The sequence below is a fragment of the Struthio camelus genome, chromosome 2 (genome assembly GCF_040807025.1).
Source record: "Struthio camelus isolate bStrCam1 chromosome 2, bStrCam1.hap1, whole genome shotgun sequence".
NCBI classification, from domain to species: domain Eukaryota; kingdom Metazoa; phylum Chordata; class Aves; order Struthioniformes; family Struthionidae; genus Struthio; species Struthio camelus.
Window position 1 is genome coordinate 136,000,028 of NC_090943.1, and position 25,797 is coordinate 136,025,824.

Sequence of the window (25,797 nt, forward strand, 5' to 3'; positions counted from 1 at the left end):
AGAACGAGAGGAGGAGTAGATGAGTCTTCCAAGTTAATAACTGGCTGCGCTGCTCGTGTTGGCAGCAGGGTTTTGGTTTCTATGACCATGGGACCCTGTTTGAATTTCAACAGCTGATGGGAAGCGATGGGATCCACCTTACCAAGCGGGGCACGCGTGTCTTTGCCAACAGGTTGGCCAGCCTGGTAAGGAGGGCTTTAAACTAGGAAAGATGGGGGCAGGGGAGTGGTATAGTGACAAGGTAGTCAGTAAAAAACCGCTCAAGTCAGGATGCCTCCAGTGGGTGCATACAGCCAGGGGAGACAGCATGGGACATGGCTATGGAGGATCCTCTTGCACCTCTCCTGGGAAGCCGGCATGTTCCATTGGCACAACATGCCTGTGCATCAATGCACACAGCATGGGGAATAAGCAGGAAGAGTCAGAGAGCTGTATGTGGTTGCAGGGCATGATCTCATTGCAGTTACAGAGACATGGTGGGATGGCTCACATGACTAGAACGCTCTCATGGATGGCTACGTGCTTTTTAGGAAAGACAGGCCAGGAAGGCGAGGTGGTGGAGTTGCTCTTTATGTGAGGGAGCAACTGGAATGTGTGGAGCTGTGCCTATAGGGGTGGATGAAGAGCCAGTTGAGAGCCTATGGGTAAGGATTAAAGGGCAGGCGAACATGGGAGACACTGTGGTGGGGGTTTACTACAGGCCACCTGACCAGGAAGAGGAAGTTGATGAGGCCTTCTACAGACAGCTGGAAGTAGCCTCACGATCACAGGCCCTGGTTTCTCATGGGGGACTTCCACCACCCTGACATCTGTTGGGAAGAGAGCACAGCTAGGCACAAACAGTCAAAGAGGTTCCTGCAGAGCATTGATGATAATTTCTTGACTCAGGTGGTGGAGACGCCAACGAGGAGAGGTGCAATGCTAGACCTCGTACTAACGAACAAAGAAGGTCTAGTTGGAGAGGTGAAGGTTGGGGGCAGCCTTGGCTGCAGTGACCGTGAGATGGTGGAGTTCAGGATCCTCCGAGGAGGGAGCAGGGCAATGAGTAGGATTGCAACGCTGGACGTCAGGAGAGCTGACTTTGGCCTCTTCAGGGACCTACTTAGGGGAATCTCATGGGGTAGGGCCCTAGAAGGAAGAGGGGTCCAAGAAAGCTGGTTAAGATTCAAGTATCACCTCCTCCAGGCTCAAGACGGGTGCATCCCTCTGAGGAAGAAGTCGAGCAAAGCGGGCAGGAGACCTGCATGGATGAGCAAGGAACTCCTGGCAAAACTCAAACAGAAGAAGGAAGTACACAGAATGTGGCAAAGGGGACAGGCTGCTTGCGAGGAATATAGGGACATTGTCAGAGTGTGCAGGGATGCGACAAGGAAGGCTAAGGCCCAGTTGGAATTAAATCTGGCAAGGGATGTCAAGGACAACAAGAAGGGCTTCCTCAAATACATCAAGAGCAAAAGGAAGACTAGGGAAAATGTCAGCCCGCTGCTGAACGGAGTGGACGCCGAAGGATGCAGAGAAGGCACAGTTACTGAATGCCTTATTTGCTTCAGTCTTTACTGCTAAGGCCAGACCTCAGGAATTCCGGACCCTGGGGACAAGCGAGAGAGCCTGGAGAAAGGAAGACTCTCCCTTGGTCGAGGAGGATCGGATTAGAGATCTTTTGTCTAAACTTGACATCCACAAATCCATGGGCCCCGATGGGATGCACCCACGAGTGCTGAGGGAGCTGGTGGATGTCATCATTAGGCCACTCTCCATCCTCTTGGAAAGGTCCTGGAGATCAGGAGAGGTGCCTGAGGACTGGAAGAAAGCCAGTGTCACTTCAGGCTTCCAAAAGGGCAAGAAGGAGGAGCCAGGGAACTACAGGCCTGTCAGCCTCACCTCCATCCCTGGAAAGGTGATGGAACAGCTCCTCCTGGAGGTCCTCACTAAGCATCTGGAGGACAAGAAGGTGATCAGGAGTAGTCAGCTTGGATTCCCCAAAGGGAAATCGTGCTTGACCAATCTGATAGCCTTCTCTGATGGGATGACAGGCTGGGTAGATGAGGGGAGAGCAGTGGATGGTGTCTCCCTGGACTTCAGCAAGGCTTTTGACACTGTCTCCCACCACATCCTCCTAGGCAAGCTCAGGAAGTGTGGGTTGGAGGAGTGGAGGGTGAGGTGGATTGAGAACTGGCTGGGTGGCCGAGCTCAGAGGGTTGTGGTCAGTGGCGCGGAGTCAAGTTGGAGGCCTGTGGCTAGTGGTGTCCCCCAGGGGTCAGTCCTGGGTCCTCTCCATGTTTATTTCTTCCCCTGCAGTTCTTAATAAAAATTAGCATTGTATGCTCTCCGTGACACAGTAACTAGTACTTCTGTGTATCAGAAGAGAGACTGCTGTCCAACCGTGGTATTCAACTGCACATGAATTCAGAGCGGAAAGGCTTTATGGATGGTATTTTAGGATTAGAATTACAGGACAAGTTATCAGTTGAAAGGTTTATAGTTCCTTTACAGGAATCCCAGAGCAGCGGTGAAGCCAACATTTCAAGAGTCGCAGTGATTTGAGAGAAGATTTTTGCCCACTGGCTGCACACTTAGCCAAAGTGCAGAGTTCCCTGAAGAAGCAACACCTGCTGAATAGTCACCAGCAACTAAAATGTTGTTTTTCTTATAAGTTAATCAAATTTGAATAAGTCACAGTATGACAAAACACTTTGTTCTAAGGAGTTCTGCATAAATCCAGAGATGAGTAGACATTTTACCTGGAGGATGATTTTCGGTAATAATAAAAAAGGAGGTGCACCGTAAGACATCCAACTGGGAAAAAGTTCACTTTAGATAAATCAAAATAAAAAATAACTTTATGGAAATGGAGAAAGACTACATGAAAAGGCAGAGAATGAAAAAGAGCATCACTATATAATGACAACAGAAAGTAGATCTGTCAAACTGTAGAGTTTTTATTGTCTGATTTAGTTAATACTAAGTATTTAGAGAACAAGCAAAGTTCATTCATGGGAGAGAAATATTTTCTCTGATGAGAGATTTTTTTTTTTAAGCAGAAGCCCTGAAATGGGCACTTTTATTATAATTTCCATACATAAAAGGCAAAGCAATTAGAAATCACAGCTACTAGGAAAAAGACTTGATCCTTTGCCCAGTCTGTTGCCCTGCCAGCTGAAGGCTATTCTCTATGATCCCTTAGCTAATAACTTGTAAGATTTAGCATTAGAGACCACAAGTGCTAGAATATTTTCCTAATTTCGGTGGAAGATCATTCCCCAGGCTTATACATCTACAAAATGAGTGCCAAAGAATTTTTGGTAATATTTCTGTTAATCCCATTGCTTCTTGTTACATCACCTATGCTAATAAGTTCCTTTGTACTTCAATTTTATTTTGTCCCCAATTTTATTTCTTGTATGTATGTTTTTCTTTCCCGAAATCCTTCTGGTATTGTCAGTCTCTTAAGTGATAAGGTATCTGCAACTGACTGCATTTTTCTAGATGCCAATACAACAGAAATACAGAGCTTGTTCCAAACACCAGCTGGTATCCACAGCACCCTCCAGTCAGCCTCGGTAGGCTTGGGATCAGACCTTCAGAGCGACTACTACCCCCCTGCAGCATGCTCTACTGTGGATCTTTACACACCTCGTAATTGTACAGGTTGGGTTTTTTTTGGTCCAGCCCTCCCCTACCCCACTATATCATATTTCAGATTCTTGCCAGTATCACTAAGTTTTTTCCAGCATTACCCTTTTTGAAATCACTCTGCTGTGTGCATTAGTTTTATTTGAGATTACCTTTTGTTAAGCTTAATTAAACTACAGTTTTGCATTTCATTTCACATTCCTGTCCTCTTTAGAGTCTCTTGAATTTTAAATATTTAGTTCAGATTGTACTTTCAGCTCTTCCCAATTCGAATCTGGTTAGCATAACAAGTGAATTCTCTTCATATAATTAGTTTAGTTTAGAAGAGACAAAACTAAGAACTTAAGAAAGAATGAGCCAGGACACAGCTCTGGAAGAAAGACGCAACAATTAAATCCTATTTTATCACACTGCCTGTCAGATTAAAACAAAATTGCCTCAACAAAAGTAAAAGTTATATACTTTATTTTGGAAAAAAACAGCAAATTAAAGTTACGTAAACTTAGAATGGCTTCTCCGTTAATAAAGTGATGGGAAAGAGCAAACAGAGGAGAGACAATGGGAAAGCTTTAAACATCTGTAACAGATCCACGGAGCACATGTTGCTGTATTCAAGAAATGCAGACATTTCAAGAGATGTGAACCTACTAAAAATACTAAATAACATTGCTGCTTGAAATATAAAAGCAATAGAAAAAAATAATTCTCTAGAGAGTATTACAGTAAGGTTATCTTTAGCACCTGAGGAGTTATTTTTTATTTGCTAGTTTCAGAATAACCGAGTTACTGCAGAGTTGACTTTGAAAATAAGTTTTCAATGATTTTTCCACAATAAACAATCACACAACACAAAGGTGATGTAGATGCCATCTGGTATATTAATTTCAATCTTGACAACAGCTGTTTTCTGTCTATTCCTTTGCTAGACTGGAAGAAAACATGCAACTTGGGTCACTGACATCAATGGCAAAACTCATGGGACCAAAGTCATCTGTCCGGCCCCACCAGGCATAACAAGTGTTACTACATAAGCGAATAAATGCATAGGACAGAACAAAAAATTCTGAATGAACAGTCCTACAAGACCTCTCTCCCAATGAGGAGCGTCACTGAGTAGGTAAGATATCACAATAACTTATTCTGACATGTTAGAGGAAGTTAGGATAAAGCACACAAATATATCCTGCCGTAAAGAGGATGGACACTTTTTGCAGAACAACATACCACAAAAAAAATCATCCAAATAAAGTGCTTAAAAAGGCAGCCTGTACCATTATTCCACTCTGTGCAGCACTAACGTACAAAGCAATACCTTAAGGCTCAAATTTGACAATGCCTTAAGGGCACTCAGTTAGAGCACCACATATTTGTAGGAAGGTAGAGTGCCAATACCAAAGTCGTGACATCGAGTTCTCTCCTTCCAGCATAGAGGGAGCTGAGGCTTGTAATTTGGGTGCCTCACTTAAATGCTTGAGGTTACATGGGACAAACAAGCTAGAGTGCGTGCACTATGTTCGGCTCCGGGTCTGGATGGGTGAGACACGAGAGAGGCCTTTTCTGCATTTTTACATTGTGCATGTGCAACCTCATAGCGTTGTAGTACACATAGGTTAATTGCTATTGCTATTATGAGATGAGAGTTTTGCACTCGAGCAACAGATTTTGTTACAATAACTCTCCCAAGTGCTTGCATGGTAACATAATGAAGTGGTTTGACTGTATAACAACAATTAAGAGTGCTAAACAACCAACATCAGAATATTGGGGAAAAAAAGGAGGGATTTCTGAGAGGGGGAGAGAGGGAGGGGGTTGTTTGTTCATAGACAGCTGGGATGTGTAATGCATGCCACATAGCCTTTAATGCGAAAAATGAACAATTTCTCTAAGAACAGAAGTAGAGGGCTGAGCACAGTAATTTTCCTTCCCAGGTGAGCAGAGGCAGAGGACGGGAAACAGCTGCCTCTACCTGGCATTCACAAACTGCCCACCTACAGCTTAAGCAGAAGGTCTGCAGCAGGCAGTGAAAGGACATTTTATGGTAGGGTGTGGAAAGAAACAAAACTCTCCTTTAATATTCTGCACCACAGTACAGCAACAGCAAGCTACTTCTGGCTGAGGCGGGCTTTTACTTTTTATTATGCCTTAGTCTGCTCAATTAACTGGCAGTGAGGCAAATCTTACATAAACACACACACACACACACACACACAAAAGTTGAAAACATCAGTGAGACGAGGGTACCTGTTTCCAGAACTGCCCTAATGCTATTTTAAGCTAGGAAAACCTGGGGATATTAATCAGCTAGTCAGAGAAGAAGGTAGCCTCTTATACCTCTGAAAAACGCAATTAATGGTAAAGTGTGGAGGGAGGGGGGAGAAAAAAGCAGTTCTCTCTTTAAAGTTTTCCTGAAGTAGGACACAGTTTCTCTAAACCACTGTTGTCACAATACACTTTAATTACGTCAAAATCATGGAGACTTACAATACTTTAACTCTAGATAATGCCGAAATGTCAGCGCTGCTATTACTGAGCTATCGGGAGCTAATTGCTTAAATAAAGCAATTCAAACTTTACATACTTATTTACTTTTGCAGGGGGAAGGGAGTGGTGGGTGGCAGGAGTGATTGCTTGAAGCACAGCTCGAATAACTCAGTAGCACGTGCTTACAAACGTGCTCCCCCACTCCATGGCATCCAGCTTGGATCACACATCGCAAAGGAAGGGGGAGGACAGCAAACCTGGAAAATATCATAGCTATGGTGTCAGCTGATAACGTTTTCTCTTGCCATCAAAGGAGGAAACGCTGCCGTTAGGCAGGGTCTGCGTTTCACACAGACTGTTCCTCTCCCCGGGGCCTTCCCACCACAGTAACAAAGACAATATCGGGCTCCTACCAGCTCTGTCCCCGTCCCCAGCAGTGCTTCCCTTCCTCCTACGTCCATCCCCAAACATCCCCCAGGAGGTGGCTGAGGGTGCCCGTCCCAACCTGACACTGAGATCTACTCTGGAGCCCTCCCCAGCTCTGTGCTGCCTTCCTTTGCTACTGTCTCAGCACTGATCTAAAATTAGCCCATTTTGGCTCAAAAGCACATCACAGCTGGGAAGCACCAAGCTTGCAAGAGGAGAGGCACAGTGACCAGGACGGGCCACGGGCGTAATCTGCTGTTCTAGGGGCAGGCACCTTCCCGGAGCAGGAATACCCTCCTGCACTCCCTCCCTGTGGCAGCGACGCTGGCTTGAGGCCAGCACTTTTCTCCTTCCCCAGCAGCTTGTGCCCACCTCCGTAGCGTTCCTCCAGCTGTGCTCGTGCGAACACTCCAAGGGGCACTGCAAAGTAGAGTAGTGAAGTGATGGAGGTTAAAAACAACTCCCTCCGTGTCCTCGCCCCAAAAAGGGGAGAGGAGAGAAAAGGAAAGTATTCTTTATAATCTACCTTGATTTGGGGTGCATTTAATTGTGCAAGATTTGGGTGCTTTTCTGCAGGCTTGTTCAATTCTTTTTTTTAATCTTTATGCTAACTGTTTTACTTAACTAACTGCCTCCTCCATGCACCCTTCATAGTGCTGGCTATTTGTAATAAAGAATAACTGCACAATAGCAACTGTTATGGGAGAGCTGGGAATCCTGCCAAGAATATAGCATTGGGTTGTTTTGGTTTGTTTGTTTTTCCCCCCTCCTCTCTCAAACAGAAGAGGAGCTTCCCACATAGGCACATTCACGGCAAGTTTAGGCTAGAAGTTACAGCAGTGTTCAAACATAAGCTGCAATTGTTGTTTCAGAGTCAACACTCATTAAGGCTAGGAAGGTGGTTTAAATGCCTCAGAGCTTTAGGCAGTACACAGACAGGAGATGACATGATTGCTTCAGCTGCATTCTGCACACAGTCTTAAGGTTAATCCTCACAACAAGGAGAGCTGAATTTTTTCATTATTATTATTTTAATTATATAAAAGCTTAGCATCTAACACAAACATTTGGCAAGGGGCTGATTCCATGGCTGCAAAGGGCTCGTCACGATCTGGAAAAAACAATCCCATTTTTGACCAAGGTGGTACTGACAAAGTTGTAATATAATCCTAGCTGTTCACTTGCAGATCTGTCAATTTAGAAAATGAGATTAAAACAAATAAAACCTACCATCATCACCAAAAAGGACTTAAGAAATTATCACAAAACAAGCAGCATGTTAAGTTGCTATAAAGCAGATTTGGGTAAACACACTTCCACAAAGGAGGTTATTGTTCAATCAACTTCATTTCACTGTTTCTTGAAATTCCAATTTGCTTGTCACTTCTTTCCCAGCAAATATCTTCTTTAGTTAGACCGCAGAATCAAGTCAACTCACAACTAATAAATACTGCTTATTCTCCATGCTAAGACTAGCTTAACTTAATATAACCGCATTAAAGAAGTGACAAATCCAGTTGCATATGCAGATGTTGACGTGCAACAGAAAAGCATGTGGCTGTTGGAAATTTTTTTATACAGACTGCAGTGTGACATTTTCTACTGTGAGTGAAACTAATAATGCCAATAAACACGTGAGATCTGGCGAAAAAGGACATAACTTACCAGGGTACTACGCATCCCTTGCTGGTCCTACACAAGCACAATCCTCACCAACTTCAATAAGAAATACAGACTCACTGCAGACTTACAGGGCATTAAGGAACAGGTTCAAATAGTTTAGCTTATGAATCACTCTGCTGTATGAGAAATTACCCATGGCAGGGAATACCGCAGGTGATTTTTATGGTAAAATAATGAAACTGCTAGATAATACAAGAAACAGTGAGACAGAACCACTTCACAGAAAGAGCGCTTTGCATTCCAAGTGAATTTTCATATCTCGTCATCTCTACTGCCAGTAAATTTTAATTCTTAATAAAGCAAAAAGATATTTAATATATCACTAGATACCAGTTATATAGCATTACAATGGGATATTGAAGGTGTTAGCAAAAAGTAGTAAAACTCCCAACCTAAGTGCAGCTGGTATAAACCAATATAGCTGGAAAGAACCTTTGATCATATGCAAATAAGATTATGCAGAACTTGTTCGTATACCAGGCACTGACATAGAGTATGACATACAATAACTGCAAACTAAAATGCATTACATTTTCACAGAAGTCCTAGAATAAACTCAAACTGCACTCTGAGCATACAATCTGTGCATTTGGAGCATGAAACACGCATCAGCAATAACAGCTCCCACATCTGGGCTACACACTTACACCTACAACAGGTTTGACATAAAACTGGAAATCGGAAAAAAAGTATCTACATCATGCATCTATAGGATGCATCATAAACATTTAACAGTTACTTAAACACCAAGTCTTTTCATGCTTTGGTATACTCGTGCAATGCTAGTGCTCTTAAAACTAGCCTAAAGGGTTTCTAAATTAGTGAGTCTATGTTACCATGGTAACATAATGTACTACCAAAATGGACCATTTTATAAATCCACTGTAATCAACTTAGTAATCAAGGAAATTATAAATATATCTATTTTTAAGTTTTGGATTTTTTTTGTGGAGGATCCTGCGTAAACAGAAAAAACCCACCATCCTCAATAAAAAAATGTAGCCTTTAACACCTTGCTGAGGGTCTCTGCAGTTTCAGTTTCTAAAAATATTAAGCTTTAAGAACCTGCCTCTAGTTTTATTTTTGCAGATGGGTCACAAGCAGAAGACAGTCTTTCCCTATTACAAAACTGCTATTTAAACACCTAAATTAAAACACAGTGACACCTCAGGGTTTCTTGCACGTTGCGATCCTGCTCACCAGGCTGTCTCAGACACCCTGGCACATGTTAAATGGCACTAGATGCCGTAACAGTCAACCTGCCATCCTTGATCAAACAGATGCAAACTAAAGATGTGTTCTATATTCATACAAAAAAAAGCCCATGTTTTCACCTAATATCTTAAAGAAAGTCCTCACCCCGTCCAGTACAGTCAGCTCTCTCAAAACCGCTGTGACATGCAGTGTCTTTGCACAACAGATACTAGAGGATCCCATAAGGCCAAGGAGCTCTGTCCATCCCAGTAAGTTTTCCCAGTGGATTTTGTTCAACCTGTATCAAATATTTGCAGTTAAAATCCTGGAGATTTATATCTGGACATAATATATATATATATATATATATATATATATATTCTTTTTTTTTTTTTTTTTTTTTTTTTTTTACAGACAGCATCTCCTTCCATATAAATAGTATCTGTCATAAGCCTGATGTAACAGCCTCCTTGGGGTATTCCTGTGGTCTTACTGTTCATAAAAATTTTTTGAAAATTACTGATACTATAAACACGAACGTTTTCTGACTCCTGCTGCATTGAAGTAAAAGGAATAAAATCATTGGCTTCTAGTTGTGTCAATAAGAGCTGGATGCATTGGTTTAAATGGCACACTGTCTATAATATAAAGAGAGATCTGTGAATAGAAACAAATTGATATTTATCTTAATACTGATTTATCTTAATGGTTGCACTGTTTTTCTTATTGCTAGCCAATAATTAACATTTTAAGCGTGTGTCAAGAGTTCAATGATTTGTGAAACTACAGATTTTATTACGGAAATTAACAGGAATTTTTACTCATTTTTATTAGTGGAAGAATATATCAAATGTTCAACTTCTCAAACTCTGACCTGGCTAATTAGTTTTTATGCTTTTAGATGATACTATAGTTTACAGACAAGAAGTAGTGCCAAAGCATTTTAGATCTATTTGCTGAAATAACTGGCTATAACTTATATTCCTTTCAGAAAGTTGGGACAATAGGAAGCAAGTGTGCAAAGACACTATACAAATCCCACCAAAGACATACACATGAGCAAAGGGCTACTTGCTGCCTCCCTTTGCCACACGAAGCGGCAGTAAGCAAAACAGGTATCCTGGAATTTGTCCCTCTCCACCCCCAGCTTTCCAAAAATCACATCATGAAGATATAAAGGAGATGTCACCCTCCTGTTCAAAGGATTATCCAACTGGGAAAATATATCAGTCAAAATACACGTTTATGCAGCTATAGCTTACCCTGTATGAGTCACCTTTTTTTTTTAAAGGTATGAGTGACTTTCTGCTGTATTGTGTTCATCACTCTGCTGGTAATGTGACTTCTATTAATGCGTTTGGGCTGGGGGTGGAGAGAAGAGTACATCTTATTCTTTCAAATATTACATATGCATGAATGGGACCAAATTAAAACTGCACATAAAGCTCAGAGCTAGCATCGCCTTCAAACTGCTTGACCTCCTCACTTTAAATGGTTCTTTTAGCATAGCTGAATCTATAACAACCCTGAAAAACACTGAACACTGAGCAAGAAAGTTTTAAGACTCTGACCCACAAACTCATCTGCTCAGCGGAAAGTAAAAAAAGCCTTCTTTGAGGCTCTGTGAGGGCTCAAAATGTCATAGGAAAACCAGAAGTCCAAAGGCCTGAACAAACACACATTCCCCCCTTATAAAATATTTTTTAGTGCATATTTCAACTTCTCTGAATTATTAATTCTGATCTGGTCTCTGTAAAACTTGCATGATTCAACATTTATGAGGTATCTATCATTTATCACTTTAAATTAAATTAACCATTTATACAATAATATCTATTTTATATATATTGTAACAAAATCACAGGGCGGTCCTTCTCCCAGTTGTTTTGAAGGATAGATCCTCACTTGAGGATTATCCCACTTACAGTATTGGGTAAAATAACTCCCTCACTCTCTCCAGGAGTCCTGTCAGCTGCACCGTAATTGGAGGGAAAACCTGGTCAGGAGGAGGACCAACAGTTGTTAATGCAAACCAGTGGCCCTGGACCATAAAAATTCTGCGCAGATGCATTTCTGTCAAATAACAATACACGAATTCTAAAATACAGGTGCTTGGAAATATATCAAACACTAAAACTAAATAACTGCCAATAAGGACATGATATCTGAATGATGAAAACGCCTGAAACAGCAGTCAGTTTCAGGCCGCGATAATTTGAACATAATCCTAATGTGTAAATCATAATCTGTGGGGAATATTAATTTGAGATTCCGTGACAGCAGAGTTTTTTGTCTTATTAGCTGGAACGGCAACTGCTGAAACGATTTACACATCTTGCTGTTTTTACACCATATCATTTGCTGGGCTGGCACAAAAATGAAAGTTATTTTCATCCAATGCCAACAATGCATGAAACTGGCCAGCTGCAGAAGAGTTCCCACTTTGAGTCCCTTTGCTGCATGTCTGACTGCTTGCCTTAAAAAAAAGTGAAAATTTTGCTGCAGAATTTCACTGTCAGAGGAAGATTCAGAATATAGCATCTTCTCTTGTCAAAGACAATACCCATGTACATGAAAAAACTGAAACTGCTGCGACAGCATGAGAGAGCTACGAATTTACAATGGTAGCAAGCTGCGACAAAGTTCAGGCACTTCTCCATCACCTTGGAAGTGACATTTGGCAGGAGAGCTGCTACGTGGCCCTTGGCTGAAATACCGTTCCACCATCCCATAACCTTCATAAACTCTTCCTTTCCCATGCCTGCTTCAAGGACGGGTCCAGGGTAAGAAAGATGACATTATGTCATTTTGAAGTGTTTTGCAGTTGCTAAGCAACTGCTACAAGAGCCCAAGAGATTTCAATCAATGAACTGGCACATAAACCTCTAAACATTTAAATGGTGACACAAGAAATGTCATCACTCAGTCAAACATCTTGGCACTAGGGTTCCCTGCGACATCAGCGTTCACCTCCTCACCTTCCAAACTTGGCCGCAGTAATCTCCGCTCGCCCCTCCACCTCCACAAAGAAGTACAGTGAAGAGCCTAGGCACTGGTAACGAGATTATTTTTAACTGCAAAGAGGTCATCTGCACCTTCACCTCAACTACCAGGCACCTACAAAGCAAAACGGCTTTGAAAAGCAACCGAGATTTAAAGGTTACCCCTGAACTGAATATGTTCATACACCATCTTCACACCTAATATTTCAAATTTTCAAAACCTCCTATATACATGCACACATACATAGAATTTCATGGGCAATAAAGATTCGTTTACTGCTCTTCCAGAAACTGACTCTACGTCCATAATTTAAATGGACTCCAAAAGATGATACAAGGAAGGTGCATTTGAAAAGTCTTCTCTGTTTTGCAGACGCTTCAGTCCACAGAAGAATATAGACCAAAAAAGAGAAAAAAGTCCCATATTGCAACAAGTTTTAAACTATCAGTATAATTTATCATGCTAAGGAAAAGCAAAACTTTATGCCGGAAATTATGAGGTTTCCAACCACTATGGCAATTAGGTTCAGAAATAGCTTTCCAAGGACAGCAAAGCCAAGAAACCTCAACTTCTTTTGAAATGGAGCTCAATGAGTTTCTGAATGTGGGATTCCCCGGACCAAGCACAGACATCTACACCCAAGCTACTCACTAGCCTTCCCTTAACAGCCTGTAGGGAAAGAGTCGTCCTTCTCCAGCACCTCACATGAAAGTGGACAGCTCGAGCTGGTCCAAGCACCTGTACCTGGGACGGTCCCATTTCTCTCCACGGACTATAATGGCCACTGTGGTCACTAGCTCAAATTAGTGAAATAAAACCAATCACACCTGGTGTGATGTGTGGCTCCTGGCAACGAGGAAATCCTTCCCCATCCCAGCTTCTTAACAGAAAATACAGCAAGGCTGAAGAGAAACATCCAGAACACATTTTTTGCCCTGACTCTGGTATTAGCATTTTTTTGTGTATTTTCTGTAATAATTTTGTCACTCATACTTTTCTCACACACACTACCATTACAATAAATAAATAAAAACGCCGCCCACAGTGTAAGTCCAGAAGAAACATATATCTCAGTATTTCTAAGAAACAAAACCACATACCAGATTTGCATCTGAATTTTTCAAGTGCACCTTATTTCCTGTGGAGACTTTGATCGACAAACATAATTCTCTAATTTAAGAATAGTCTTTTTTCCCTTCTCCTTACATTAGGACAAGGTACCTTCTCAAAATACGTTTTCAGCTCCAAGTGACCACTACTGAGTTTATTCAGATGACAGTGCTGTGGTACCAAACAGACCACTGCAACGGTGGTACAGAACCATTTCACTCCGGACATATAAGGGACATATTAAAAACTGAATACTTTTTCCTCATAGCTCTGAATGTACTGAAAACAAATAAGATAAAATTCTTAAGTAAAAAATCCAGTCTTCGCAAATTTCTAAATATCTGATGGCACTTTAGGTTCTGCTGCTTTCTGAATAGATATGGCACTATTGTTATGACTTACTGGCAGTGCGTTCCCACGTGTTTTTGTATAAACACTGGAATGTAAGTAAAGCTTTTTTTTCCCTCTAAAGTGATGCAACTGCCCAGCAGCATCTCCAACTGCCTTCACTGAGAGTGAGTATAGCACAGTTTTGAATAATACAGCAAACAAAACTCATCTTAGACTTTCAGGCACCCCCTTAAAAAACAAACATCACTACAAAAAAATCAACTTTCCCGAATGGTATTAAACAAAGGTTACTTAAACAATCCCTACAACCACAGTGCGGGTTAGACCAACATCATTCCTGTTTCGTACATGAAGAAAAGTATAGGGTCAGTGGAACAAAACAGTAATCATTATTCCAATATCTTGCCCCTAAAGTCAGCTTGCCCTCTATTAAGAGGCAACGCTTTAAGTGGCAGTGCTTCCAGTTTTCCAAAATAATATGGCCACCTAATCTCCAATAGTCACTGTACCTGCACAAATTATTTTGTGACACACCAGAAAATATACACCAAGTTTCTTCAGAACCTTCAACACCAAATAGTAACACTAAAAAGCTGTATTTTATTTCATCTCATTATTCCTTTACTCTTTAAGCTGCTTCTTATCCTCTGTTAACTTTACTTCCATCATAGGACAATTTGCTTTTTTAATCACAGATAATTTCCACGGCATATAAATCCACCAGTCTCTAAATACTACCAGATTAGATTTGCCCACTGTGATCAGTGAAGCCACTTCAGCAAGTTTCAGTTGCATTACAGGCTTTTGCTAAACATGTGCACAGAAAAGTTTTCCCAGGAAATGTTTCTCAAGATATGCTGTTCCAAGTACAAATCTAGGTCTTTTGCTGTCGCTTAATCGAAAAGTTACTAATATCCATTTTCTAAGATTGTTTGGTGATACAAGGTAAATCAAAAGACCATGACACAGTGCAGCATACTGAACTGATTTAACAGTATTAGCTTGTCCCAGGTGGAAAGAATGCAAAACAAAGCAAAAAAGCTTACTATTTGAAAGCATAATGACAAGGTGACTTAGGATGGCATTATGGGACAGGATATCAAAATTTTCATAATAAGCTAGAGATGATAGATACTGCTAGGATATCTTATCAAGAATTTTAGTATTGGATGCAACCAAAAAAAAAACCAATGAAAAGATGCAAAGAGGGATGATATGATCAAAGCCACGGGCTTCAGAAATGATCTTTCAAGCAACATTCAAAATTGATGCAAGTGGGACTAAACTGCTTTTATCCAAGCTAGAAGAATGCAGTACTTACTTGTAAAGTTAGATTCATGGATGGAAAATGTTGGGATGTGATCAGACAGGGCAGGCTGTATCTTAACATGCTACACTAAAAGAATCTTCAAGATACAGATGTAATCTGGTTACAAGGACCTTGAGAGAAATAAAGTTGGGACAGAAAGTACTGGTAAGTTTTTATCCCACTAATACTATCTTTGGTAACTCCTCTTAAGTTTTTTTTTTTTTTTTAACGTACTAATTTTTCATTACTATTTTGAAAGTTTAATTGGTTTAAGGCAGAAAAAGAAATATATTTCCTGATTCAAGTGGGTTGTAGAATTTTTGCCTTAGGGAAAAATCATGAAGCGGGTATAAAAGCTACTTTGCCTGAAAAGATTATAAAGGCTCCTTAAGAAATAGGGCTCTCCATGGGCTAACTTAATAGTGATCACACTGGCTACACGAGAAGGAGACCTTTATTGATAAGAAGTACTAGTTTAAAAGACCCTGAAAACAAATACAAGATTCCAGCTGTGCAGAGGACAACCTGTGAGAGGATTTCTCACAGTTAACCCTGTTTTTATACACATAAAACATACAGACAAGAATCAGATCTGTACAGAAACAGGCTAACCATCTAACCACATCAGAGGCAACCTGACCATTCAAAACTCTTATGCAGATTTTTTAGGGATTTACTTTCAAGTGAGAGCACCACTTAAGGTAACAGCTCATGTGAAATATGGATTTAAAGAAATATCTTTGGACCCTACCATTGTGCTAAAATCATACTAGATAAAACAGGGACTGAAACAAAACTATATCTAGTATTATTTTGCTTTTTGGGAGGAAAAAGCTCTATCAGTGCTGCATTGCTAACTGGGCCAACTGACTTCTCCCATAAGTACAAAGAAAAGATGAAATAAATCAGTGCTAGAAATAACCACATCAGCCTGTTTCTCAGCATTAGCAACCCATTTTTTCAAACACGATAAACATAACTTCATTTTGAATATACAATACAAACAGGGCCCCCATAAGGATAACTACAACTAAATTTCTGTCCTCAGAAAACATACGGAACTTCCCAACTTTTCCATAATAGAGTAAGGCTGCTGATGCAGTCATACAAGATAAACAATAGTGCTTTGGTCAGTATTTCTGTCTGAAAGAAACTAAGCGTTTAGTCTGTATTAGGGCTTTTGCTGCTTTGTTATGCTCTCAAAAAGCTGCATCTCTAGCCAAGTGTCTTTTCCAAAAGCATCTAGCGCAGACCTGCCTTTGCACAACTTGGCGATTGTTATTTTAACAATATTGTACTTGGTGTTAAAAGGATTCTCTAACTGATAGATTTCAGGAAGGAAACATCCTACAGAAGGAACTGATGTAACACACGTGCTCATTCCTTCTCAGCTGTGAGGAAAAGAAAACTTCCATCCAGACGCAAGTGACTTCTAGAAGCAGTATTCTGCTAAAAGCTTTATGACAATTTGAGACACAAGTTCCTAAAAGCCAGTAAATCCTTCCTTGGGGGACACCATACGACTACCCTGAGTAGGTCAAGAGGAACCCTTTCTGCTACTTTTGCCTCTTTCTTTGCAGATTTTGGAAACACAGGATCACGTGAGAAAGCGACTGTCGCTCTGGCAACAGTCTAGCGCTCGCTGCTGGCAACATCAAGCCCATCTCTGATTTGCAGAGCTTGATTTAAGAACAAGTTCCACTTCTACTGAAGGACTTGACATCAAGTGTTTTCAACATTCCTGGAAATATCATAAACAGGAAACAAAATGCAAGTTTTACACTTTAAAACAGGGAACGGTACTTCTCCTTCCTGCTACAGACAGCCAAATGGCCCTCCATATTGAAATTTACAGCACCTTGGAGCATTACAGGTTTTGGGAACAGAAGTGGCTGGAGCACAGAAGAAGGGATGGTTTTAAAATACATGTACAAGATGCAACTGCTTTACTGGCACAGATTAGGGGTATTTTCAAAAGACAATTAAGTCACTTTCTCTGATCCACTCAAGTAAGAAGCCTAACTGCCAAACCAAAATGAAATAAACAGAAAAAATGGCACCTTTCTATAAAGATTAAAGGATTTATCTGAATAATTTTTGAATATTCAATAGAAAAATGAAGTTCAAGATTTCATAGTAGCTGTGATTGAAGCTGGTGTGTTAAGCATGGAGCTAAGCAAGCCCTCATAAAGAGAGATTAGTTTCTTTCATCTTCAGAACAATTTTTTTAAACTGTTTTTTCAAGTGTCTTCAATGAAAGAAATATCTTGTCTAAGTAGTATTTCCAAGAAGTGATGTCAGAACCTGTAAACAGACAGGAAAGAATAAATTCCACACCTCATTTGAACACAGCTTCAAAACAGATGATGTGAATTGTCATGTAGTCAGAGAGTAAATATTCAAACGCTTATAGGAACCCAGACAATGTTTCTGGAACATCAAATGTAAGCCTCAGGTCTGCATACTTTATCGCTTATCTTGGCCAAGATGTAAAGCAAGACAACCCCTTCGAGTCCAAACATAATATAATAATGACAATATAAACAAAGGACAAATTAGCTTGAATGGGGACTAACAAGGAGATAAACCGCGTTAGTGTAATAAGGCAAGAGTCATGGTTTTGAAGGGATAGGATGAAGAGCTTTGCGAGCATCACCTTTCTCTATGAAATATCTATTTCATGTTACAGACGAAGGAAGTTCTTAGACAGCTTCCTCCAACATTGACCCTGAGGGTCAACCAGGTGCTTCATTTTTACATGCCAGACTTCAGGAGTCAGGCTCATCCAGCTTTCTAGTTTTCAGCAAGGATGTTAAATCTACACAACTACTACGCACTGTAGAAACAGCACTGAATACCATTACAGGGTGCAAATTAACCTTCAAAATGTATTTGCATAAATATAAAGTTTCTGTACAGTGCTCCCAACTCAGGAAAATTTCTCCATGCTTACTGCCTACTTTGGAGCTATGGTTTTGAGGTGGGGAGTCTGGCTGAGGGTGCTCCTCCTCTTCCAACCCAGAGCCTTTTAGTCACCTCTTAGTTCTCTCACGCAGATTTCCTCCTGCACACTGCGTGCTCACTTAAACTTAACATCATCCCCAACAAGGACATAATTCTGTGTAAGTGCCGAACAGAAAGCTTCTAAGAAGAAATAAAACTTTTGCTAAGCATTTTTGCATGGCACTCATGACATGACTATACAGGCTTAGCATGTTATCTATATTAATTCCAAGAATAAATTCATGATAAAGCAATGCAATTTTTCTCCGAGTGGAGGTACCTGATCTCACCCAGTTCTTTATCAGGTAACCTGTGGTCTTGCATCTGTCACAAGAAATTGTAGAAGGGAAAATATCTATTTAATTGAAATTTACAATGACAGCGTAAAGCAAAGAAAACAGATGCGGCTTGTACGAAGTGAGATTTGTATATTTAAGAAAAACAGAAACTGTCTCGTCCTTGAGCAACCCTTTTATATCTCCGATTTCCTCCAACTTCTCTAGTTTGTCCTAGTTTCAGTTACATTTTCCAGCAGTCAAAGACAAGTATATGTATACATATCTATACGTGTATGCATTCATGCAGAAGGATAGGTATAAACATTGAGTAATTTTGGATTGTAGAACTCATACAGAAAAAAATAATTTATCTAGTGGTGAAAGACCTGCTTGGTCAACAGTTTAGAGATCTCTTAATTACAGAATTACTGAGGTTGGCAGGGACCTCTGGAGAGCATTTAGTCCAAACCCCTGCTCAGGTAGGGTCAGCTAGAGAAGGTGGTGCACGGCCATGTCCAGTCAGGTTTTGAGCATTAGTCTCCAAGGACAGAGACTCCACAACCTCTCTGGGCAACCTGTTCCAGTGTGTGGCCACTCTCACAGTAAAAAAGTTCTTATGTTCAAGCGGAATTTCCTGTAGTTCAATTTGTACCCATTGTCTCTTGTCCACTGAGAAGAGTCTGCCTCTGTAATTTTACTCCCCTTCATCAGGGGAGTAAATCCCCCTCATCATGCTTACATGCATGAAGTATGGAATTACCAGTTTTTGAAAGGAGCAGAAAACCCTCTGTATAGGATCCTAATGCTTGCAGTAGTAGTTTCCACAAAAGTTAGGAGGAGCTATAAATGGCAGATGCACACAATTCTTAGAAGTGAAGGAAGCATCAATTCAGTTTTAGCTTTAAGGAAGAAGAAAAAGGTAATTCAGCTCCAGATGGATTAAGTATTTGTAGATGTCTAAGAATGGATTTAAGAGTTAGCTGCAGATATGCTTTTGATGCAAATTTAGGCTTCAGGGAAATACTTCCAGAAACGTTGACTCTTTAGAGAGCTAAAAATCACAGTAGATAATAAAGCAGCAACCTTGTTTTTCTACATATACCATAGGAAAAAAAATAGCCACAGCACAGATATGGATCCCAAATCCTACATACTTTTATGTGGAATGGGGCATGAGCTGCTTGGCTGTTGCTCTGTGAGGATTTAATGAAGGTACTCTGCAAAACCTCCTCCCAGCAGAGTCAGAGCTGTCAGCCTCAAGCTGGATCCTTTAGGCAACCAGTGCAGCAAATTTGCCAAGCAGCAGGCAAAAAAAGCAGAATTAACAAGTCTCGAAGCCCGTAAGCACCCACACAGTTTGGAGCCCTGTAGGCAACAGTGAAGCTGTCAAGATTCAGGTCGGTATCCTGCTGCTACTGCTAGAGAAATCCATAGAGAGCAGGAGTAGTAAAAGTAGCTACATAGGTCAAGATTTTACAGAACCACTGCTGATCTGGGGTACCCCCTTGGAGACATTATTAAGAACAGCCCTGTTTCCAGAAAAGTCAGAAAAACTCATTAATCGCTTTGGAAAGCCTTGATCTAGAGATGACAGGAGGGTGACAGGAAGATGCTTTCAGTAAAGAGGTAACAGGGTGAGAGAAGAAAAGCAGACATGTCAGAATCTGAAAGGTCAGGGGTAAGATTTATATTTGCCAGAATGAGCTTCTCAAGCAGGAATCAAGGACTTCTTAAAAGAAAAGAAAAGAGAAGAAAGGAACAAAACACACACAACATGCATCTTCAGTACGAAAATTTTAATTCTTCACCTGCACACCACCCCTGGCACCTCTGACTAGGAGGTATTTTGTGATAGTCCCCCTTCACTTCCCCTCCAGGGAGAGGTGCTTGCGAGATGTGAAAGAGCACATGGGTGAACGGCCAATATAAGCTGAAAGGCAGCGAGGGACTGATTGGAGAATGTGAATAAAAAGAGGAGATAGAGTTGAATGGGAAAATGGGGCAGACAAATTTAGAAAGGAGGTGGCAGCAAGGCACGAGAAAAAGAATTGTGGGAAAAAGAAAAACAAAAGACCAAGCATTGAAGGACAATTATACTGCCTATTTCAAGGATCTGCCTTCCACGTAAAACTAAGAGCAGGCGTACAGCCTCTCCTGGGCTTCACCCAGTCCCCAGGGTACTTATTTCCCAGTCAGCAGTTAGGGGCCAAAATAACAAGTTCTACAGTCCACGATACACAAACGCAAAAGAAGGGTGGGTGGGTGGGGGAACATGGATTGCACTAGAGTTGATGTAACAGCAATGGAAGAGGAGAAGGAGAATATCATTTATCAAGTCCCTCATACATCTTTTGATTAGACTGCTGTTGCAATGTCACAGTGGAGACAAAACTGCACACTCATTTCCGGATGACTGCAGTGCTCAAAATACTCAATGTCCATTACGATAGTGAAACGTTACGAGGAAGTTGTCCTTACCCTGGAAAGCCTGTACTGTGAGTGCTTATACAGACAAGAGTATTTATACCCTTCTACCCATCATTTGCAGTGATGGCTTCTGCTCCTATGGCGCAGGCTGTTTAGCCTACTCTGCAAGCCCACAGCCCGTGGGCACGCAGTAGATGCCTCATCTTTATTGGCTCTGTTTTTCCTTCCACCCTAGTCTTTTTCTGCTTAGATTATACAGGAAGGAAACGTTTTAGGACAGGGACTGTATCATATTATGTGTTTCCGTTATAGACCAACATGCCTCACCATATTAATACCTCTCCTTCTAAATCATTATCAACAAAAATAGCTCCCAGATCTTAAAACTGATTATCGCTGCGGATCCTAAACAAATGCAGGAGCTAAATATTCCCAAACGCCTGAAAACATGGTTACCAGTGCAAATCTGGATATTTAAACTTCTCTCCAGTTAAATGGCACTAATGACCCAAACAAGTCCTGCGCTACATTGCATGACCATGCTTCTCGATTAGCAAGTTTGTAGAAACACATTCTGTAGTTTGGTAGATTAGCCCAAAGGTTAGACTGATTTCCAAACTAAGTTACTTTAAATGCTTGGTTTTTGCTACACAATGAAATGACAATTCATGTTTACGCTCAGGTTCATTAAATTGTTCATTTACAGAGTGAAGATCTGGGTTAAAAGCTTCAGCTGCTTTGGGGAACAACTCTGGAGAAAGTATCTGTGCCTACAGGTGGCTGAAGCAGCTGTATGAAAAACAATGAGAAATTGAGACAGGAATCTTGTTCTCTGGATTATTTTGAAACAATAGCACCCAGGATTACTATTTGCCAGTTATATTCTACATGAAACATATCAAGTCACATTTAATATCTCATATATTTAAAAATAATTAAAATTATTTACTATAGCAGATTAAACGTAAAAAAAAAAAAATGTTTTACATTCACCACACTAGAAGTATACAACTGAGGGAAAACACTGCAGTTGCAAGAACCAGAAGAAAGAGGCACTGCTGCTTTCATTCTCCTGCTCAATAAAACACGATCTTCCTCTATATATTGTCAATGTTTGACACACAGATGCCTAGAGCAACGCGTATTCCATCCTCCGCTTAAGTTTCTGACTTCATATAGTTAGTTTACAGAATAAATTGTGGCAGATGAGCGAGACCTGTGGCAAGGGAAGCGCAGACGTTCCCCACTCTGAGGCTCTGCTCCCGTCTCTGAGCTACCGAGATTGCACCGCGCGTTCTTCACACGAGGTCGCCTCTGCCAGCCAGCTGGGGCCACACAGGGGGATCAGAGCCATTTCCTCACCAACTTCCTGCAGTTTCTATCCACATGCTACGTGAGATAGACCCACGGTTCACATAGGCAACGTGAAGAAAACCCGCCTCCTTACTAGATGGTGTTCTTGAGGCCTATGCTTCCTCAGACATCCGCATACAAAGTGGTAATGTTTCCAATTACATTAATTATTTTTGCTGCAGTGGTGTTGAGAGATCATAATCACAATACAACCTCTCTTTCTTAACCTATACCTTATGGAGCCTAAGTAAAGAATCTCCTTCGAGTACCCATCTGCCTCCCAACTCAAAAGTTCGAAAAACAAAGACCTTCCCAACAAAACTCAGAAAACGGGCTATTGATTCCCACAAACTTTCAAAGTGGTATAACAATATTTAACTGGGTATCTATAAATGTCTCTACTATTTATACAGACTGATACTATACCAGGAAAGTAATAATTGCAACTGATTCCAAAAACAGAAGAAGTGTGTTTTAGGACACATTTCTCATTTTAATGTAAACCTAGAAATGCATGCATATACAAACATATGTGTACGTATATATCACTTGCTGCTACTCGACTTTACAAATAACATGGCATAAGTGCAAATCCTGCAAGATAAACACTTTGGTAATACTTTAAATCCCTATGGCTGTTTTTCTGGAGTATCTCTTTCATTGCTAACAGACTACAAAAAAAAATGCATTAACCTTAGGCATAATCTTTCCCCTTTAGATTTAGCATGGTTTTATGTAATGCAAAATTCATTTACACATGTAACAGTAAAAAGACATAATACTTTAATAAACCAGAGCTAGTGTAACACTGTTTATTAGTGGTACTCAGATTACTGCATATATCCATCTGCAGCGAGCAGCCAAAGTCAATGATTCTGAAAACACTACTCTCCAAAGGATATTTATAATGCCATTGGATTATGATATCACTAGCATAACATCGAAAATACTAAAAAAAAAAAATCATTTCTACACACACACATCTTCATGTTAGATGGCATGAATATAAATAGCTGGCTAAGAATCATTTCTATATGAAGCACTCTAACAGTTGAAAGATTAATATTTATAACTACTTTTGTGTTCTTACCATACATACTTATATGTACACACATGTACACACTGCATTCTTGGTTGGAAAGTCTCCCTTTCACATAAGGAGGGATTTTGAGATTTTGCTACAGAATAACATATTAGAAGTAAAAATAGCACAGAAGTAAAAACACAGCAAGTGTGTAACATACATATCTCCTAACAAGAACAAATTCACTGGCAAAACCTGAATATAAGATATTGTTGACAATAACCTGAAGTGTATTAGATTTCCCGCAGCAATTGCCTGGTCACAATATGTATATAGGGACAAATACAACTTTTTCCAGAGATCAATCTATATGAATTGTTGCTTCAATTTGTTTTCTTTGTTTACCTGGAAGAAAAATGAGGTTATGATGAGAAGTGAAGCAATAACAAAGTAGCTTATTCCCTGCTGTTAAGGCACTGTAAGTTCAAATTGCACTGGTGACAGTGCTACTTTCATGACTGTCATTTTTTCTGGTGTTGCTTACATGGATCATTACAGCTTTTTTTGGAAGTAGAGAGGTCCATACCTAAATAGCTAGTGGTGCAGTATTTCAGTTCCACTGGTTGATATAGTATTAGCTGTATTCAGCACTAAAAATATGCTAACTTGTACAGTATTTTTCCAGCTGTGTCTTATTTTACATAAAAGTGAAGACAGCTCAATGCACGAAACAGAAAACGAAAGGCAAGATACATCAGCCTCTTTTCTCCTGAACATAAACAGCCTGGATATGGTGCATATATAATTCAACTGGGGATTTTACTCACTATGTTTCTTTTAACTAACATCACCATTATTTACTCCTTCACAGGATCCTGTCACAAAGGTCACAAAGATGTAGATAAACTATTTCAGGAAAGCCTCTCTTAAAAAAAGGCATAAGGTACAAATTAACTTAAAACCTCTTCAAACACTTTTTTGGGCAATTTGGAACAAGGAAAGGATACGCAACACCCTGAAAACAACAAGCCTTCGCATCCCACGTCCTCCCCTGTCCAGCCTTAACTGTTGCTATGCAAAAATGTCATTGTCCAAGTCTGCATTAAATGAAACAATTTTGGAAATAAAACCCACGTGAATACAGACAGCAAGGTAACTATTTTTGTCAGTAGCAAAAAAAATCCAGGGAAGCTGGAAAACCTAGCAAGAAATACCCAGCTGTGAGTTAGACCTTTTAAATACATATTTTTTTCCTTTTGAATATACTATCACAAATAAAGTGCGCTTAACTATAGTACCCACAGTCATTTAAAGTTATCAGCTGAATAAATCCCCACTTTCAAGGGTTTCTACTCAGAAGGTAACGTAGTTTTACACCCAGTAGCTTAGATATGAAGAATTTAATTTTGCTTCATTTTATACAGTAGAAAACACATCTTCATGAATAGGTGCTGAGGGAAGGGTGAAGACTAATACCAAAATAGCCATCATTCCTAACACCTTTCTGATACTGGCCGAGACAATCTACTCTTACCTCAGACGCATGGTGGCAGCCAGCCAGCTAGATGACTGGTGACTTAATATACAAGTTTACGTGGGCTCTAGAGTCTGACACAGGCAAGGGCATTAACTTTGAAGTCTCAACAGTCAGCCTCAGTATTCAAACGTCATAATATAAAGCAGGACTACATTAAGAGATTTTGGTTTGCTTGTATTTCATGCTTGTTTCCTCCTATTTTGAAGAGCTTTCACTGTAAAAGGCACTCGTTAAATATGTGGTTTTTATAGGAAAAGTTGCAATCAACTGATGCGTAGGTCAAGCATAAAAAGAACTTACAGTAGTATCACATTATGAGAAATACCGTAATAGTCTCAGAATCACAGATGAAAAGACTAGCACGTATGTCTTGTTTCATTCTACCGCTGAAGGCAATTCTGACAACAAATAAGGCTTTGGCCCAAAATTTGGCCTTTGAGAATAATACAGATATACATATTTATATGTGTGTGTGCAAGCAAAGGGTAGACTGCAGTCCACCAGTCAGGGTGGCTTTAGTTTCATTCTAAAAGCTACTTAAGATCAGATCCAGTGGATGAAACAAAGAATCCACCCAAACATGAAGGCTACAGCATCTTTGTTGAAAGAACAATAGCATATTACTCCTCATTCCTCTTTTTGCAAAAGAGCCATCAAGATGGTTATTGCTCTGATCAAATTAAAGAACACTTCACAGAATTATTCTTTAAACTAATCACTATTTAGAAATCCATCTTCATGTACCAAGAGTCATAAATGCTCTAATTCAATTGTTCTGCAGAAAACATCCCAATAAAAGAAATATTTCCATTAGCATTACAAAAGGCAATCAGTAAAATTACTCACACGCACAGGCTCAAAATTTCAAATGAAAGCAATATTCCTGTATAAATGTACTCTATTTTTCTAGTAAATCCACTCTGTAATGATATGTTTTATAATCTGGTGGTTATCCCACTGGAGTACACACGATACTAATGAAAGC

The 25,797-nt window shown here is 40.2% G+C and overlaps 1 protein-coding gene across 6 annotated transcripts in view; it reads right to left on the reverse strand.

The window, feature by feature from the left end:
- FAM110B (family with sequence similarity 110 member B) overlaps positions 1 to 25,797 on the reverse strand; it is a 120,899-nt gene that overhangs the window by 36,522 nt on the left and 58,580 nt on the right. The gene's annotated exons all lie outside the window — the stretch shown is intronic.